The following is an 18,928-nucleotide window of genomic DNA, read 5'->3' on the forward strand; positions in this document are numbered from 1 at the left end:
GGTATATAGCACATGGCATTTTATATATGTATTAAAACAAGTACACTTTTTACCCATTAAAGCATTATGGATTACAAGCCTGAGAACTGGTACTTTCTCATGTTTGTTCCTAGATGAATTTGTCAAGGATGTCAAACTTTTCAGTCTCAATTTCCTTAACGATGAAACAAAATTTTTTTGGCAAAATATCATTTAGATTTAATTTGAACATCAAATTAGGGGTGTTATCATAGTTGTTAAAGAATGCTTTAACAATGAGAACTGCCCTTTAAAGTATTTTTTTCTTTTGTTAACGAAAGGAGGAAACCGATGCTTAAATATTTACTCTCAACACTTAAGATGAGACACAGTAATAAGGAAGAGTCATGTGAAATTATGGAAAGTGAACAAGAGAGGACTTTTATAGAATGAGAAAGCAAAAATAAAAATTACAATATGTAAGGAAATAGAAGCCAATGTTGCTAACAGTAAAATATACTTTTGAATCCTTTTCAAGTATAAATTATAGGTCTATGTGATTTGTTTGAGTTTTTAAAGCTGTTTTCTTCAATCTTTTGCATACTGGCTTCCATAAAGATGACTCATAGTTACTTCTGATTATACTCATAGACTGATACATTTCTCAGCATTAATAAAATGTTTTCTTTTTTCATTAGTTGGTTATTAATACAAAGACTCACAGTTCTAAAGGTGAAAAGAAGAAACTGTGGATTGCTCAATCTTTAGTAGGACATATATGCCCCATTCTCATATCCCAGGGCTAGAGTCATTGTTTTAGAGGAAGCAAAAAGGGTATAAAATTCGAGGGCAGAAATGACTACAACATAACAAGGCTTTTGAGATACTGCAGAGAGTGCTGCTACACATATGAGCTCAGTACTAACTACAGCATGCACAATACCAGTGCAAACTCAAACCAGACTGGATACCATAAAGGAGTGGACAGTTGGGCATGAAATTCTATACCTAGCCATGAAGTTATTGGCAATAGACAGCTGCTGGATGAAGAAGCAGAGTCAATTTTCTTTAGAGGTGTGGATGTCCAGTGGAAGACTAAACTAATCCACTAACATAGGAGTCGGATAAAATGGACTTGATCAAGAAAGTTATAACACCTATTAAAAACAATGAATTTATGAATTTCTCAGGGAAATGGATGGAACTAGAAATTATCATCCTCAGTGAGGTAACCCAATCACAAAAAATCCACGTTATGCACTCACTGACAAGTGGATATCAGGCCAGAAGCTCAGAACACTCAAGATACAATTCACAGGCCACTTGAAGCTCAAGAAGGAAGACCAAAGTGTGAATACTTTGGTCCTTCTTAGAAGGCAGATCAAAATACCCATGGGAGGAGTTACAGAGACAAAGTGTGGAGCAGAGACTGAAGAAAAGGCAATCCAGAGACTGCCCCACTTGGGAATCCATCCCATACACAGTCAATAAGCCCAGACACTAATATGGATGCCAACAAGTGCTTGCTGACAGGAGCCTGATATAGCTGTCTCCTGAGGGGCTCTACCAGTGTCTCACAAATACAGAGGTGGATGCTCTCAGCCAAGCATTGGACTGAGCACAGAGTCCCCAATGGAGGAGCTAGAGAAATGACCCAAGAAGCTGAAGGGATTTGCAGCCCCGTAGGAGGAACAACAATATGAACTAACCAGTATCTCCAGAGCTCCCTGGGACTAAACCACCAACCAAAGAAAACACATGGTGGGACTCATGGCTCCAGCTGCATATGTAGCAGAGGATGGCCTAGTCATTCATCAGTGAGTGGAGAAGCCCTTGGTCCTATGAAGGTTCTATGCCCCAGTATGAGGGAATGCCAGGGCCGAGAAGCAGGAAGGGGCGGGTTGGTGAGCAGGGGGCGTGGGTAAGGTATAGGGAGTTTTCGGAGGGGAAACTAGGAAAGAGGATAATATTTGAAATGTAAATAAAAAATATCTATTTAAAAAAGTAACACAGTGTAGGGTAAGTAAGGAAGGTGGTGGATCTGGGAGGAGTTGGAAGGGAGGTGAATAAAATCAAAGACATTCCAAATTCAAAAGAACTAATAAATATATTTTATATTTTCTGAAAGGTTGCTGTTAACAATTCTGAGGTACATTCATGTACTTTCTTCCTATTAAACTTTACTAATTTATAATAAATGTATTACCAAATATGTGAAATATATTTTACTATAATATTTCTTTAGCTTGAGAAATAATTATTTCCAAAACTATCTATTTATCTCAATTGCCTGTGCATAAATATATTTATATTCATTAGTATAAATGTACTTAAGTTCAGAACAGATAAAGGTAACTAAATCATTGATATTCTAAATACCTTAGTAATGTTTGTAAGATAGACATGTTACAAATATTATGATGCTCTAAGTACCTATTGTCACCAGTTATAGAAGAACTACTGGAAATTAAGTGACTTACTTTAAAAGTTAAAACTAGACATAAATGTCAAAGTGGTGCTTAGGCCATTGATGTATAGACATGTGTACATAAATTCCAAATGTGTACATAATTTGGGGAGATTTTAGAAATTCTATAGTAGAAAAATAGAAATTAATTAGTAATTAAAAATTGTAATTGCAAAAAAAAATGTAATTGCCCTGAGTAGGTCAATATAACTATGACTTCCTATTTAAGATGGCCAAGATATTAAAGACTGCAGAAGAGAAAGAAATATTTGGGTGCTGAAGTAAGGTTCACTCATCTTTTTGCAAATTGATACCTCGATTATTAACCAACAGTGTACAGAATGATGAGACACTTTCCAGCACTAAATCACAAGATGAATGGAGAAGCTGTACGCCAGCTGGGGGAGTCTTCACTTGTCTTCCTTTGAACTGTTACTATGGAAATTACAATGTAGCTAGGGTTTGGCTGGCAACGTTCCTAAGACTCTCATAGTAAATGTATTAAGACAGTCAGTAAGTCAGTATAAACCCAGAGGTTCTTAACAGAAAGGGTCCTTCTCTTCAAGAGGTAAGTAAACAACTGGGTATAATTATATATATAATACTTTGATCAGTGTCCAGATTATTTCATTGAAACAGAACGAATCCTATATACATTTGTTCACACTACACACAGTCCCTCTACACACACACACACACACACACACACACATACATTTATACATATGTATATATAAACATAATAACCTTTAAAGTTACAAAAACCAGAAATCTATTCCTCATTAGAAATATTTATATTGTAGCCATTATCCTAAACAGTACTTGTTCTTGAAATTATACACTTTTATCAATTAGTTGAAATAAACATTTTAAAAACTAAGCTTTGCTTTACAAGCAAACCTCCTACGTTGATGTGATTCTTTTGCATTCGTATAAAAGTTAGATTATGTTTTGATATGGAGAAAATATTTTTTCTCTGTTTCGTAAGAAAGAGCAGGAGAAGACATGCCTCATCTAATGTTTTCTCTAACTAAGATGCTTAGTTTGCTCTGTGTTAGACAAATGTCGCAACAGAAGCAACACAGGAAGCCAGCACTAAGCCCTCCCTGTACCCTGCTGTCTCAGACCAAGTTCTGCTCTGTCTACCAAGAATCCCTCCTGTTGTCTTTCCTATTTATACATTTTCAGCAATCCTATGCCTTCTTTCTGAAATCCAATTAATTTCTCTTAACCCGTACACAATAATAAATCTTACTGAGTGAATATTTTTCAAATAGCAACTCCGTTTCCTACATAAAAAATAATACTGTTGGGCATAATTTCAGAGATTAGATTGTGCATGCTGCATGCCAATTCTCAGACTCTGTTCCACTCTCAGCATACTCCTGATTTAGTTTTCCTCAGCATAGTGAAGTTTGATCCTATAACAGTCAAAAACCCTAGAAGGTCTAGAGCACAAAGAAAACTAGTCATCTTTATGGGAACTTAAATTATATCAAACATGACATACTCTGAATTATTTATGGGCTATCTTCAATAGTAAATATAAAACTAAATATTAAATTGGAGTTTTGTACATTGTGAAAGTGAGGTAAACTTCCCCAGTTTTCTGTCTAAATTAATATCCTACTTTGTTATCTCCTACCTCTCAGACTCAATCACTCATGTTATTTTGGATCTTTGTGGCTCCACTGCTTCTGGCAAGCCTACGTACAGTAGACATCATTTCACACATGCAGTTATACACCTGAGCATCATCAGTCTTGAAAGCAGGATCTTCAGTAGTGCATGGTATTTATGTTTCCTGAAAGTTTTCCCATAATGGTTCACACTCAACAAACTCTATAGTCCATCATTCTGGATTTGTCCATGACTATAATTTTCAAGCATTTTGTTTTGATATTAGACTGTGATAAATCTGGTATTACCAATTGTTTCCTTTTTATCTGTATACTACAATCTCCTAACACAGCCTGACACACAATGTGCACTTGATATTCAGTTGCTGAAAGAACACAGAGTATAAAACACTGCTAATTAACATTTTTGACATACCAGAACTTAAAAATTTCTCCCATTAACACAATTAATTGATAAATTTGCACTAAGAGAACTTTTACCCTATGATCACTTTAATTTATAATGATTCTTAATTTCGGGCCAAATTAAAACAAAAATGTCTTGGCTTGTTTTCATTATCTAATTGAAATTTAATGAGCACTGCTTACAACTAATATTGAGATTTATAGGATGTTTCATTCAGTGGCCATTTCCCTCCCATGACATACCATATTTACTTTCAATTATGGAGTATTCATTATGTGATACCATCATCTAGAAGGCAAACCTTCATGCTTTCTTTGTCCAACAAAATCCATCAATGGAAATTCCAGCCTTGCTTATGGAGTTGGTTATTTTTGAGAGACTAACAGAGTGGAAAGAACACTAGTTTTGAAGACCAACCCTTGGGTTTGCTTTTATAGTTACTCAGTAGTCACCTAATCTGAGTGCAGTGCTTATTTCACTAAGACTCTTGCAACACTTGAAAATAGAAATAATAAGAGCAGCATATGGATTCTTTCCAGCTTCTGGCTATTATAAATAAGGCTGCTATGAACATAGTGGAGTGTGTACCCTTATTACATGTTGGAACATCTTCTGAGTATATGCCCAGGAGAGGTATTGCTGGAACCACTGGTAGTACTATGTCCAATTTTCTGAGGAACCACCAAACTGATTTCCACAGTGGTTGTACCAGCTTGCAATCTCACCAGCAATGGAGGAATGTTCCTCTTCCTCTACATCCTCGCCAGCACCTGCTGTCACCTGAGTTTTTAATCTAAGCCATTTTGACTGGTGTGAAGTGGAATCTCAGGGTAGTTTTGATTTGCATTTCCCTGATGACTAAGGATGTTGAACATTGTTTTTAGGTGCTTCTCAGCCATTCGGTATTCCTCAGTTGAATATTTTTGAATAGCTCTGTCCCCAGTTAAGGAGCTAGAGAAAGTACCCAGGGAGCTGAAGGGGTCTGCACCCCATAGGAGAAACAACAATATGAACTAACCAGTATCTCCATAGCTCCTTGGGACTAAACCACTAACCAATGAAAACACATGGTGGGACTCATGTCTCTAGCTGCATATGCAGCAGAAGACGGCCTGGTTGGTCATCAGTGTGAGGAGAGGCCCTTGTTTTATGAAGGTTATATGCCCCAATATAGGGGACTGACAGGGCCAGGAAGCAGGAGTGGGTGGGTTGGTGAGCATGGGGAGAGGGTAAGGGATAGGTAGTTTTCAGAGGGGAAACTAGGAAAGGGGATAACACTTAAAATGTAAATAAAGAAAGTATCTAATATAAAAAGAAAAAGCTATCCGGGCGGTGGTGGCACATGCCTTTAATCCCAGCACTCGGGAAGCAGAGGCAGGTGAATTTCTGAGTTCGAGGCCAGCCTGATCTACAAAGTGAGTTCCAGGACAGCCAGGGCTATACAGAGAAACCCTGCCTCGGAAAAACCAAAAAGAAAAATAAAAGGAAAAAGAAAAAGCTAAAGAGATTCACAAGGCAGAAAAAAACAAATGAAAAGAAAAGAAAGAATAAGTGTATCTATATTAGTGAGTTCCAAAAGATGCAAATGGAATTGTGCTTTTAGTTATGGTTTTTAGAATAATGTGAAAATCAGTATTAAATAAATTTTAATACTGCAGGAATATGGGACATTTCTATTTCTAGAGTGTTTCACGGTACTGAGTTGGAGAAAATTTAATTGTGGGAATTTTTTCTCTTTATTAGTTTAAGATTCCAACACTCTTAACAATTATGAGAAGTGTCTGAAAATTAACTTCATGTATAGATATTGTAAAACATAACTTAATTAAATATTATGATTTCCAGAAGCCTAGTGCTCTAATTATACTTGTTTAATGCTTTCTATCTATATTTTTACTTTTATTATAAAGAATGCTTTCCATCAAAATACAGTTTTTGAATATATTACTGAAGAGCATATTCATAAATTTTAGTGTTGGAAACATGTTATCAATGCAATAAGATGTACAGAAATATTACATCAGTGTACTATTATAATTATAAGAACAGCAGGACCAAATAACTACTGCTGTCTAGGTCATTAAAATCATCACATGGCAAGTGCATGTTATTATTTTCAACATTGTTTCAGATGAATGGTATATAGTATAAATGTGTTTAATGTACACATGTATACTCACTGATATTAAAAAGAAACTGTATTATGTTCACTTGTATACATGCACATCTAAAATTATTAAGCTGCACATTGATTTATGTTCACATGTTGATAGGTTTTACACACAGCTTTTACACATACTTATTGATTTTACACATGGCATTAGTTTATGTACACCTACTGATATAAAAGAGTACACTGGACAGTATACTACCTTTACTATATGAACATACATTTTTAAATACTCGTTTGTTTACATTAGATTATACTCTTATCTGTAATAACAAATTAACTATATAATATATTTACTGTATAATATTTTTTAAATTTAAGATAGAACTGAGGATAGTTCATACACTAGCTACATCCCCAGCTTCCCATAATTTAGTTCTGCATGTGCTCCCCCAGCAAACAAACTGGTATTTTAATTCAAGGGGGAAAACAAAAGATGTTTATAGTATTTCACGTGTAATTAAAATTAGATTTATGAACATTAACTCCTAAATAACACAGTCTTGTTTCATCATTTGTTAAAACACTCTATGTGACTACACTCTAGAAAGGGAAAATAGAAATAAAGCCTTCTAAATCCTCATGTGCACTCAATCTAGCAGTAATTCCAGGAGAACAAATAATTTCTGAAAAAAAAACAACAAGTTTTCTCTAATAATTTCTTTACGTTTACATTATTTCAAATGAATGTTATAAGATTCAAGAGCCCGAGGAGTTGGACAAATGATGGATTTGTCTAGTGCCTCCCTTTAAGCTATCTCTGACCTCTTCCTGTTTTCTTAGAATCCTGGAAAAGGAAAGTTTGCACTTTGATAACGTGTTCAAGGTTTCAAATCTTTTCTCTTTATTCCTAATGTTAAGAAGTCTCAGTGATAGAGAGGTGGCTGTATGTAGCATACAGAGCTGTAGAATTTTAATGAATAAAAGGCATGTCTCTGCACTCAAGAAGACTATGCCATGTTAAAGCAATGTTGCCATGACCACAGACCACACAGCAGACAATGATGAATCTGTAAGTAAATAGATGACAGTACAGTTCTTTTATTAAGAAACTCTAAATCACATTTAGTGATATTACTGTGCTAAAATGGTGTCTCTGGGCACACAAAAGAGTTCAGTGGTTAGGAATAACTGTTGCTCTTCTAGAGAGCATCAGTTCTGCTGGTAGCACGTGCATCAGGCATCTCACAATATTTTCATATTTCCAGCTTCAAGCGACAGCCCTATTTTGGCCTCTGTGCGTACACATATTATGTGGCCTTCACACATACACACTTAATAAAAATACTAATAATAAATCATAAAAATAGTCTTAGACTGGTGATAGATATATGTGTTTTGTGCCAATTTAGAATATATCAAGTGATTTTCAAACATTGTATTGACTTTTGGCATTGAAATGGCACATGAATATGAAGTTATAATATTCTCCTGCACTGAAACTAAAAAATCAATATGCTCCCAATTGACAAAGAAATATTAGGATACAGTCATGGTCAATATTTGGCATTAATTATGACCTTCAGAATAAAAATTGATTAGACCAACTGCCTGCCTGCCCTTTGACCTCCAAATATATAAACAAATATATTAAAAATTAGATGAAATATTGTTTTATATGTGATTGTCTCTGCATCACTCCCTTCATTAAACTCAGAGCTAATAGGGAATTACAAGTTCAATGTTTATTTAATTGTTTCAAATCCTCATTTCTTCCACTCCAGACTATATATATATATATATATATATATATATATATATATATATATATATATATATATAAAATCTTGGAGTGCTGAATATTTTCTAGAAAGGAATAGAGGACAATCTGTATAGGTAGGAAAACTAAACAAAAATAGTCAGATAACTGGGTCTCCAGAAATCCTAAGTATAATTCAATTGTAGATTACTTTGCTGAATGATATGACTCAACACTTCTTTCTTTAGAAGTTAAAATTCATAAATCAAACATTAACTTTATTTGAAATAGTATACATTTTTTGTTTCCCCCCCTGTATTAAAATATATTTTGTTGACTGCATTAGCACAGGCAGAAGCAAATTATGAGAGACTGAGCACATAGCTAAGTGTCTGCAAAATCCTCAGTTCTATTCTAAGCATAGAAAGTTATAAAGTAAATTTGTGATCAAACATAAGAGCATAATTTCATGTAATCAAATATATATAGAAAATTTGTGATCCTACTGTAAAAAAAAAGAATACATAATTTTCAGAAAACAGCTCTGGTTTTAGGCTAAACTATTCAGTTCAAATATATCCTTAACACACACAGAACAGAAGCTACATATTTCACCTCGGAAACAAGTGTTTTGTTCTCTTGTTCTCTTGGGTTGTTTTACTATGATAGCCCAATAGCTCCTGGTTATGAACGAGAAGTTCAAGGACTTATGGAAAGCCTGACACTTTATAAACAGAAAGAAGTCTCTGATATGAAGGTTAAAGACTGAGCCTTGATACAAAAGATAATCCCACGAATGTTTATCCCGTAGAACTGTCTGAGGAAAGGTGTCTGGTTCACTGCTAACAAGGGGTGTGGTAGGACAACAGTCCACTGACTGTCACTAAGACAAATAGCTGAGTCCTTGTAATGAAGGACTCAATGTAAGAACTATTGCTTTAAGCTCAATGCTGTCCAATTTGGGACACTTGTTATGGTACTATCAAAAGGAACACTTCTTAGTAATATATGAAGGTAGAGAATTGTTTTTCTCAGTCTTTATTTTCAAGCTACAATAATTAAAGTTTAGATCCAGATTCCCAATTAAGACCTAAAAACGAATGGCCGATTAGCATTCAGTGACTAATTCAAGAAAAGATCTCCCTAAGAAAATAAGCAAGCCAACACTTGATGTCTACATGTTTGAATCCAAAATTTGAAAACACTTGTTCTTACTGACTTCTTTTCATGTGGAATAAGAAAGTGAAGAAGGCTCTTTGAGGACCTATAAGCATCTTATTTGACTGAGTAGCTCTTCCACAGAATTTATGCAAAATGAAATCAATTATACAAACCTGAAGACAGACATAGTTTACAGATCTGGGTGAATGCAGCATTCAGAAGAACGCCATCTTTCTGAATACACAGAAACTTAATCTATATTCTATATGGTGCATGAACAGCACAAGTACCAAGACCTTTGCTGATTTTCATGGAACACTTAACACAGTTCTTTATTTGATATTACTTATTCATGATTCCACTGGGAGGAAAATCTATCTGTCATTTACCAGTATTGAACGAATAAGATAAAACCAGAGAGGAGATAAACACATGCCTTATGTTTTGTTTACTATCATTTAATTTACCATGTATCAAAAGATAGAGGCCTAATTAGTCTACAAATATCTTAGTAAGGAAGTCTGTCAGATCAGGTGTCTTTCCAGTGTTGAAACAAGGTATCAGAAAATAATCTGTCAAGAAGAGAAAAGGGGGATGCTATAATAAGAATAAAGATGTCTGAAAAGGTCAAAAGAGACCTATGATATGTATCATCCTGTACATTAGTTAACACATACTCTTTTATTGAATCTTCTCATCTGGGATAGATGATACCAATGACACATAATAACCAAAGACCCTCACACCAAAAAAACAAAAAACAAAAAAAATATTTATGTATCAGATATGAGAAGTACCTTTCCAAGCTGTCAGGACTGCTTAAGAGACTCCTGAAACATAACCTATTGCTATTACCCTTCGCTGTTCCCAAGAGGTAGAAGGTAGAAGGTAGGTCCCTAATGCTGATGATATCATTCACTTCAGAAACAGGACGAAGAGGCCTTTGAGATGTGACTGATTCTATTGTCTCCTCCATACAGACTACCTTTCATGGTACCAGAAAGTACCATGCAAGCTGCCAAAGGAGAAGGACAGCCAACAGTTCTACCCAGCTATGATGGCTATGTTCTGTATCATTGACCTGTGGGACACAACCTTAGAAGCACAGCAGTGCTATGCAGACCTTAGTAATAACCAAGAGCTCTCCAATTGAACTTAAGACTGCTCAACAAGAGATTCATTATGCCTTGTGCTGGCAACCTAGTCTACTAACTAGGGATAGTGAAGGCATGGGTCTTAGGAGTAACTTGACAACCTCTTCACTGAGACAGCGTGATCATTAAACACAATCTAACTATCTGTCCTTATACCTACAGATAGGTGTGAGTTGCATGGATTCAAAGAAGCTTCTTTTAGAAACAGAGAAATTACTACAGAAACTCATAACCAATCAAAATGCAGAGATGTTGAGACCCGTCCTAATGTACAGAACTACTAAACTGTTCCATTTCTAAAGCTCAGGGAACATTGTGAAAGAGGAGGATCACAGAGTTTGGTCTGAGAGGATCATGGTAGTGAAAATGAAAGTGGATCCCATAACTTCATAAATCAGAATGTCTGGTTCCCCACTGGCATGCGTGTCACCTGAGGTAGAGCTAGGGATATGAGGTTTCAAAAAGCCAACACCTGGACCATCAGTCTTTCAGTGCTTCTTGGCTGTGGATCTAGATGTAAGCTCTGACTCACCTGATGAATTGCAAAACAGCAGGTGAATAGACCGCCTAACCCCACTTTCCCCCAAGTCATCCTTCCTGACTCTTGACATGCACCATAGAAAACTATCTTAAAAATTGCCACCAGGCCCTTCTAAACATTCAAGAAAATATTATTATTAGTGAGCTCATTATGGCACCTGATACTGTAACAGATTTTGATGATATTTATTAAAACAAAACTCAATATCTTAAAAAAAAAAAAAAAAAAAAAAAAAAGATGTAAGCTCTGTACCAGTGCCATGCCCTTTTGCCCGCTGCCATGACATGATGGTTATGAGTAACCCTCTAACACTGGAAGCAACTCCAAGTTAAAAGTTTTCATCTACAAATTGTCTTGTTTCTGGTGGCTCCTCACAGCCACAGGAGTACTAACTAAGACAGTTGGGCCTCCTAGTAATATCAGAAGCTACATAATAATGTTGCATCCACGTGACTGTCTAAACATTAGCTGGATTAGGACAACACCAGTAAATATGCCAGAGTGAATGTGGGAAGTCCCAGGAGGCCTCAACCTTACAAAAAAATCCAAAACAACAACAAAAACAAACAAACAAACAAAAAACCCTACAGCTTTACAGAAAGACAACCAATGAATTGTGAGATCTGAAGAAATATTCTTCCTCTGGAGGAGCACAGCAATTGGTTCTTAAATACTAATTTTATATTATATATAAATATATCAATATATTACATTATAGATATATATATTAATATGCACATATATGCATGTAACAACAATTCTTGAGGAAGATTTCATTAATTTGATGAGGGCAAAGAGATATATTGAGGGAGGAAAAGGAAGATGAATGTGTAACCTTATTATATTCACAAAAAAACCTAATTAAGGTGATTTTTAAATAAGATAGTTTACAATTGTGAGGAAGATGCACTGTTAAGAGCTGTAGGTCAGCACAAGCTCTCTTACATATGTTAGTTCTACTGAAGATGTAAATTGTATATCTCTTAGAGAAAAGGTGAAATGGTTTAAATGAACGATGTTCTTCAAAATTTAATTTTAATGGAATTCAAAGCAGTGTTATCTCTGAAAATGACTTCATGATGCACTTTTAAAAAAACAGTTTGTTCATGATTGTATTCTATAAACGTCACAGTTATGGGATAATTGCGGTGTATTGAGTGCTTCCTCTGTCCCTGTCTCTGTGGTAAGCACATAATGTCCATTATCTAATTAAATCCTTGCAGGAACACCATGAGCTAGCTATTATAATTGCTATTATATAGATGATAAAATTGAAGATTGGAAAGGTTAAATACTTTATTCAAGGTCACAAAGTAACGCTGTTATTTGAATTTAGATACCTTACTTATTCAAAACCTGGTATCCTTTTCACTGTATTATACTGTGCAATGATCTCAAAAAAGGCAATGAAGCCACATTATATGTGTTAGTCTGCTTGACTTAACTTTGTCTCTTCTTAATTAAGTTCAGTACAGAAACTTGTGAGGAAGAGGAAAAACAGGAAGGTACATATCCTCATCATCGCCTCAAAGTTATAACTTTTATATTTCTGAGGCACAGGCTTTGCACACAGATTCTGTCTGACCACGGTTAGCATATGACATATTCTATACAGATTTTTGCTCCTCTCAACAACTAGGGGAAATAGAAGGAGAATCCTACCAGGTATGGATGAGAATTGCATCGTGCATTCTGTTTGCCTATTCCAGGTTTTCTGGACAATTGTAACACAGGATGGGGAAATGAGGCCAAACAATGATAAATGGGAAGCAGAGCAGGCAGGCTGATGGGTATGTAACATGAGTGGTACCAGGGCAGCCTCTTTCACTGCCTGCAGGTGCATGGAATTATTTTAGAAGTCCTAAAAATGCTGTTTATAATAAGAAAAAATCCATTAACAGTCTACCATCATTATTGCCTGTTTATTTTTTAAATATTGACTGTGGCCTCAGGTATTGGTCTTTGTTGAAAGCAAACCCTAATTATGGACCCATTTCCTATGTTTTTGCCTATTTCACAGAATCTTGAATCAAAATTGTCCTATAATGGACTGAATTCAAATCCATACCAGTGGTATAAGAGGACAGCTTAACTCCTTAAATGGTCATCTGGCTTCTCCTTGCACAGCAGTCTTTTCTCCAGCAAATCGATGAGTCTATTACCATGTGCACATGTCCACACTGATTAGCTACATACAAACTGCTTCCCTGTCTGTGGAGAAGCCATGCTGGTCCTGCCACTTTCTCCAATCTCATTTATAACTAGTTAGTTAAACAGCCAAAAGCCAGCAGCAAGAAGGCCATCAGTACAGCTCCAAAACCAAGACAAAATCAGCCTTCTGGTATTGCAGGCCCTGACTTCTGTCACTAACATGGCCCCTATATATTCCCTGGTATAGGGCAAACCAGTATTTTTGAAACAATCTCAAATCCTGAGAGGGGAGACATCATTTAATTCATTAGTGAGTCATCAAAGACTAGCCTCAACTAGGCTGAGTTTGAGTAGAATACTTTACAGTAAGCACACATTTAGATTGATCTCTGGGAGATCCCAGAAGTATATTCATATGGGCTTATCAATGCGGTCTTATAACTGCCCAGCAACGTAGGACAACATTCTGCCTTTTTTGGTTCAACACATTTGAATTTCTCCAATTTATGTGAAAAGTTAATCTCTAAATATAGAACATGCACTGAAGGAGAGGAACAGCAAAACAGGTCTCTTTTTCTTGATAAAAATATCATTTAGCAATAGTCATTGTCTTTCAGATTTTATCAAATGACCAACCCTTTACAGAATAGGATATGAAAGGTTATGTGTTGTTCAAGGATAGCTCAAAGGATTCAGGTTGAAACACAAACATGGGATCTTAATATGTTAATGGTGTCAGTAACATCAGCTCACTAATCAAAATCCAAAGACCTTAGCAATTAATGAACTCAATATATGTGTTGTTTAGATTGCTCTGAGGAATTCTTTATATTTAAGGATAATTCTAGTGATTTGTCATCTTCAGGAACATCTCTCTGTCAAGAATTAAAAACAAAATGGAAACAACAAAGGAGCTTTTCTTGGTGCATATTAAGGAATATGGAAAAGGTATGAATGCAAGCAACTTAAATTCACAAATTATTCAAAATACCAAGAAGCCACTGGACCAAGAGCAGGCCCACTATGTGTCTGTTCTGTCCCGTGGCTCAGGCTGCGCCAAACTTATGAGTCTCCCATCACTTCACCATTTCCTCAGCTATAGTTTCAAAATAAACCATAGATTCACTTCTGTGCTAACTTTTCTTTATGGAGCTTTTATAAACAAGGTGAAGCATAGACGAAAAGCACCAGAATGTTAGTGAGAACAGACAAGAAAAGGCAAACATCCAAAGAATTTTGCAGGTATTGGTTAACAGAATAGGCCAGTATAAAATGATCCTAACTTACAAACAGTATGCACAGCCCCTGGTTGAGGAATGGGGCCACCCATCCATCTCAAAAAAATTAATCCAGAATTGCTCCTGTCAAATGGAAAGGTAGGGACGAAGAGTGGAGCAAAGCGTAAAGGACAGGCCATCCAGATATTGCCCCACTTAGGGATCCATCCCATGTATAGAAACCACACAGATACTGTTGCTGATGCCAAGAAGCACTTGCTGATAGAAGCCTGGTATAGATGTCTCCTCAGAGGATGTGCCAGAGCCTGACCAGTATAGATGAGGATGCATGCAGCCAATCATTGGACTAAGTGTGGGGACCACATTGGAGGAGTTAGGGGAAGGACTGAAGGAGTTGAAGTGATTAGCAACCCCACAAAACAACAATATAAACCAGCCAGACCCTCTTAAGTCCCAAGAGACTAAACCAACAACCTAAGAGTCCACATGGAGGGACCAATGACTCCAGCTGCATATGTAACAGAGGATTACCTTATGTGGCATCAGTGGGTAGGGAGCCCCTTAGTCCTGTGAAGGCTTGCTGACCAAGTGTAGGGGAATGCTAGGGACTGAGGCAGGAGGCTGTGGTAGGGTAGGGGGAAAAAACCTCATAGAGAGAGGGGAACAGGGGAGAGGATAGGGGGGTTAACAGGAAATAAGGATAACATTTGAAATGTAAATAAATAAAATAACCAATTAAAATTAGAAAATCTTTTACATTTTGCTATATATGATGCAAATAAATTTTAAATAGTTCATATGCCAATTCAATATTGTTAATATTGTTAAAATCTCATGGAAGATGAACCCTTGAAGACCTGAGTAAGAGAAAGTTCATAAGCACACATTACTGATAAAGAGAAAATAATATTCTGCTGCCAGAAATATAAAGAATGTAAAAAATACCCAAGTCCACTTCTACAGGAGTTCTCCCTGTGTTCTCCTAAATCCTATGACAATGACAAATGAGCTCAATTACAGTAAAATTACACAGAAATAAATACCGAAAATAAATAAAAAAAAATAGCACTCCTTTATAGAAGCCTCATATATATATGTAAAATTGTCTTGGAAACATTAAATTTTATTAGTCTCATGGATTAACTCTGACCAACATTTCCTCCCATTCCATATGAGACATTTGACTAGTTCTTGCCTCTCCACCCTGCTGTAGAATCTAAAACATTTCTTCTCATATGAACTCACAAATAACTTCATTTTTTTTTAGTCTGTGGCCAAGCTTGATATTATATATATTTTTTATATTTCATTAGCATATACAGTATCAGGTTTTGTTATGGAGGAAGCCAATAGGATTAAGAAATGTAATATTTAGTGAAGTGACTGGCTCAGAAGAGGAGTGTCACATTTGTTTATCTGATGTGCACCCTGGTGATCCTCTTAGAGTGCAGATTGTGATTCAGTAGGTTCTGCCTGGTGCTGAGAGACTGCATTCCTGTAAAATCCCTGCTGCTGTGTGTGATGCTTTACCTTGAACCCACAACTGGTCTCCACAAAACAACAGGCAGCAAGAACATTTCAAAACAAAGGTTTTATATTCTCAGAAACACCACACACACACACACACACACACACACACACACACACACACACACACATACACTGCTTGCATTTATCTTCAAATAGAGCAAGTTCACAACTCTCTGAAGATCTAGTACTACAGCAATTTATTTTCCAAAGGTATATTTGTGACATAGAAATCGAAGAGTTAAATTTCTTGGCATAAGTCATCTACTGACATCAGTGCCCAAGGTTAAGTTGCTGTAACTTGCCAAAAGATATTAGCATCATTTTGGCTAACCAAACAAGGTCATAATCAAAAGGCTTGGATTGTTGAAAAGAAATGATCGAATCTTGCACAGTTTCTTTTCAGTAATACTGATGTTTTGTTAGTCTGAAATTAACGTTGTGATTGATATTAATTTTTATGACTTATTATGTGTAGAAAAACCCCACTGAGGACTACAAACCCCAGATATTAAAATGCTATCTGTGGTTCCTTTTCTTCTTTTTAGCTAAGGTTCCATGCAATGCTGCTCTATAGACTACAACTCTGGACCTGTTTTCCTCAAGATACTTTTATTTTTTTTATGTGCATTTTAGGACACTGTCATTTTGAAATATAAAGCCCCTTACAAGTTTCCTACCTGGTGAAATAACTTTTCACAATGGTATCCCTTTATATTCTTCACTGTCTATTACAGCATCAGTGAAACTGCTAGGGGAATAAAGTTTTAACAGAGATCCAATCCTTCAAAAAGACTCAAAACCATTTCTAAACACCCTCCCTCAATCCAGCAAAACTGCTCCTTCCAAGTTGCCAATACAGTGACAGTATAACAGTCAACACCCTGTCAGTTATTGCAAGCATGATTTCTCCACACCACAGATAACCAGTCCCTGTGTTGTTCATCTCAGCAACAGACATCCTCTGTCTGGATCACACTGTTAAGTGGGACCCGTTTCATGTCCTGTTGTAAATACCTCCAGAACACAGAAACAGCCTCCATAAAATTGCCCATGATTTTTCTAGGGAGATCTCAACACTCAATCTGTTTCCTTCTTCTCCCCTTCCTTCAGTCCCTGCAGATGCATCACTATATACACTCCATTTTCTGCAGTGACTACTATCATGGATTTGTGTGTCTACTCCAGCCTGAAAACAAGAAATGTCTTTTTAAATTTAAATGTGACTTTAATTTTGTTAATAATGTAGCAAATACTATTGTATGGTGCCCATCCATTCAGGAGTGGTTTAAAGGCATGGATTATTAACTTATTTTTTTTTTCTGAACAAAAAAAAAACTTTTTTATGTGGCATGTACCCACAATGTCATTTTATTCAAGCATACTGCAAACAACTAAAGAAATAATGACATTTTAAAAAAGTGTTTCAATTAGGAAATTTTAAGCAAATATTGTAGTTAATCTATCTATCTATCTATTCATCCATCCACCATCCATCGATCGATCGATCGATCGATCTATCTATCTATCTATCTATCTATTCATTTGTTGATTTTATATCTGGATCACGGCTCCTCTCCCATTCCCACCCTAAAAAACTTGTCCCTTCCTTATCCTTGTCCCTTCTCCTTGGAGAAGAAGAAGCCCCCCATGGGTACTAACCTACCCTAGCACATCAAGTCTCAGCAGGACTAAATGCATTGTGGCATGAATTGATAATACTGAGTTTCATGAATGAGGAAACAGACTCAGGAATGAAATGTATTATACAAAGTCATTGCTAAAAGTTTTGAGGTCTAGAAGTTGAATTTGGGTATTTTGTCTCTGAAATCATCACAGTTACACACACTAATTTACTGCTATGAAATAAATTCCTGGATGCACATAGCTTCTACTGGGCATGCTGCTCTCATTGACCCTTATGTACTTTGCCTCACAGACACTGATGCCCAGCTCCATAATGACATTTTCTTCTCTCTTTCTCTTCGGTAGGTTCTTGGCATTGTCACACAAAAATAATAGCTTGGCCTCTATCAATAAAGTATAATACAAAACAATTTAAATATCTATGTTATTGTTTATATTCTAAAATAAGTGTAGATTGTAAACTTGATTAATATTTGAGATGATAAATTATATTTTAAGCTTTTGTAATTGATGAAAAAGAAAGATTCTTTTTCTGTCCTGTTACTCCTTGCAAATCTAAAAATACTATGTGTAAATTTGCAACAAAATTAAAATATATGTTTCACACCATCTGGTTAATAGATGCAAATTTTATATATTTTAAATTTATTTTATTGCTAAAAATGCAAATGTCTTATACGTTTCCACTTCAAATGTGTTGCTTTGACATACAGATTACTTTGACCTGGTAAATGTAAATAGCAGATGTAATAGAAATCTCCACTTTCTGTTTTTCTACTTAAAGGTAAAATGTGAATTTCATTTGTGAAGATTCCTTGCTCTCTCCTGTCTTACTCATTCATATCTTCTGCACCAGGATTTTTTTTTAATTTGCATGTGGGATGCATGCCCTTATAAATATATATGCATTACGTGTGCTTATTCCCTTGAGTGGGCATGGGTGTGAATGTGCCACCACACAAGTGTGAGATTTTATGACAACCTTGGATTTCTTTTTTCCAAATGGCTCTCTGCTGTTTTCTGCTATTTTCTCTGTCTTTACCTCCTGCCTCTTTGTAAGGACTCTGAGAACACATATATTGAAGTTGTATTTGTTTGTTTGTTTGTTGTTGTCATCGCTTCAAGGTATTTGAATTTGGGGCCTCAAATGTTCTGCGCAAGTATACTTA

The 18,928-nt window shown here is 35.9% G+C and overlaps 1 protein-coding gene across 4 annotated transcripts in view; it reads right to left on the reverse strand.

Moving 5' to 3' along the window:
• The window catches only part of Lrp1b (LDL receptor related protein 1B), a 1,962,444-nt gene that overhangs the window by 1,296,405 nt on the left and 647,111 nt on the right, over positions 1-18,928 (reverse strand). The gene's annotated exons all lie outside the window — the stretch shown is intronic.

The sequence above is a fragment of the Mus pahari genome, chromosome 3, assembly GCF_900095145.1.
Source record: "Mus pahari chromosome 3, PAHARI_EIJ_v1.1, whole genome shotgun sequence".
NCBI lineage: Eukaryota > Metazoa > Chordata > Mammalia > Rodentia > Muridae > Mus > Mus pahari.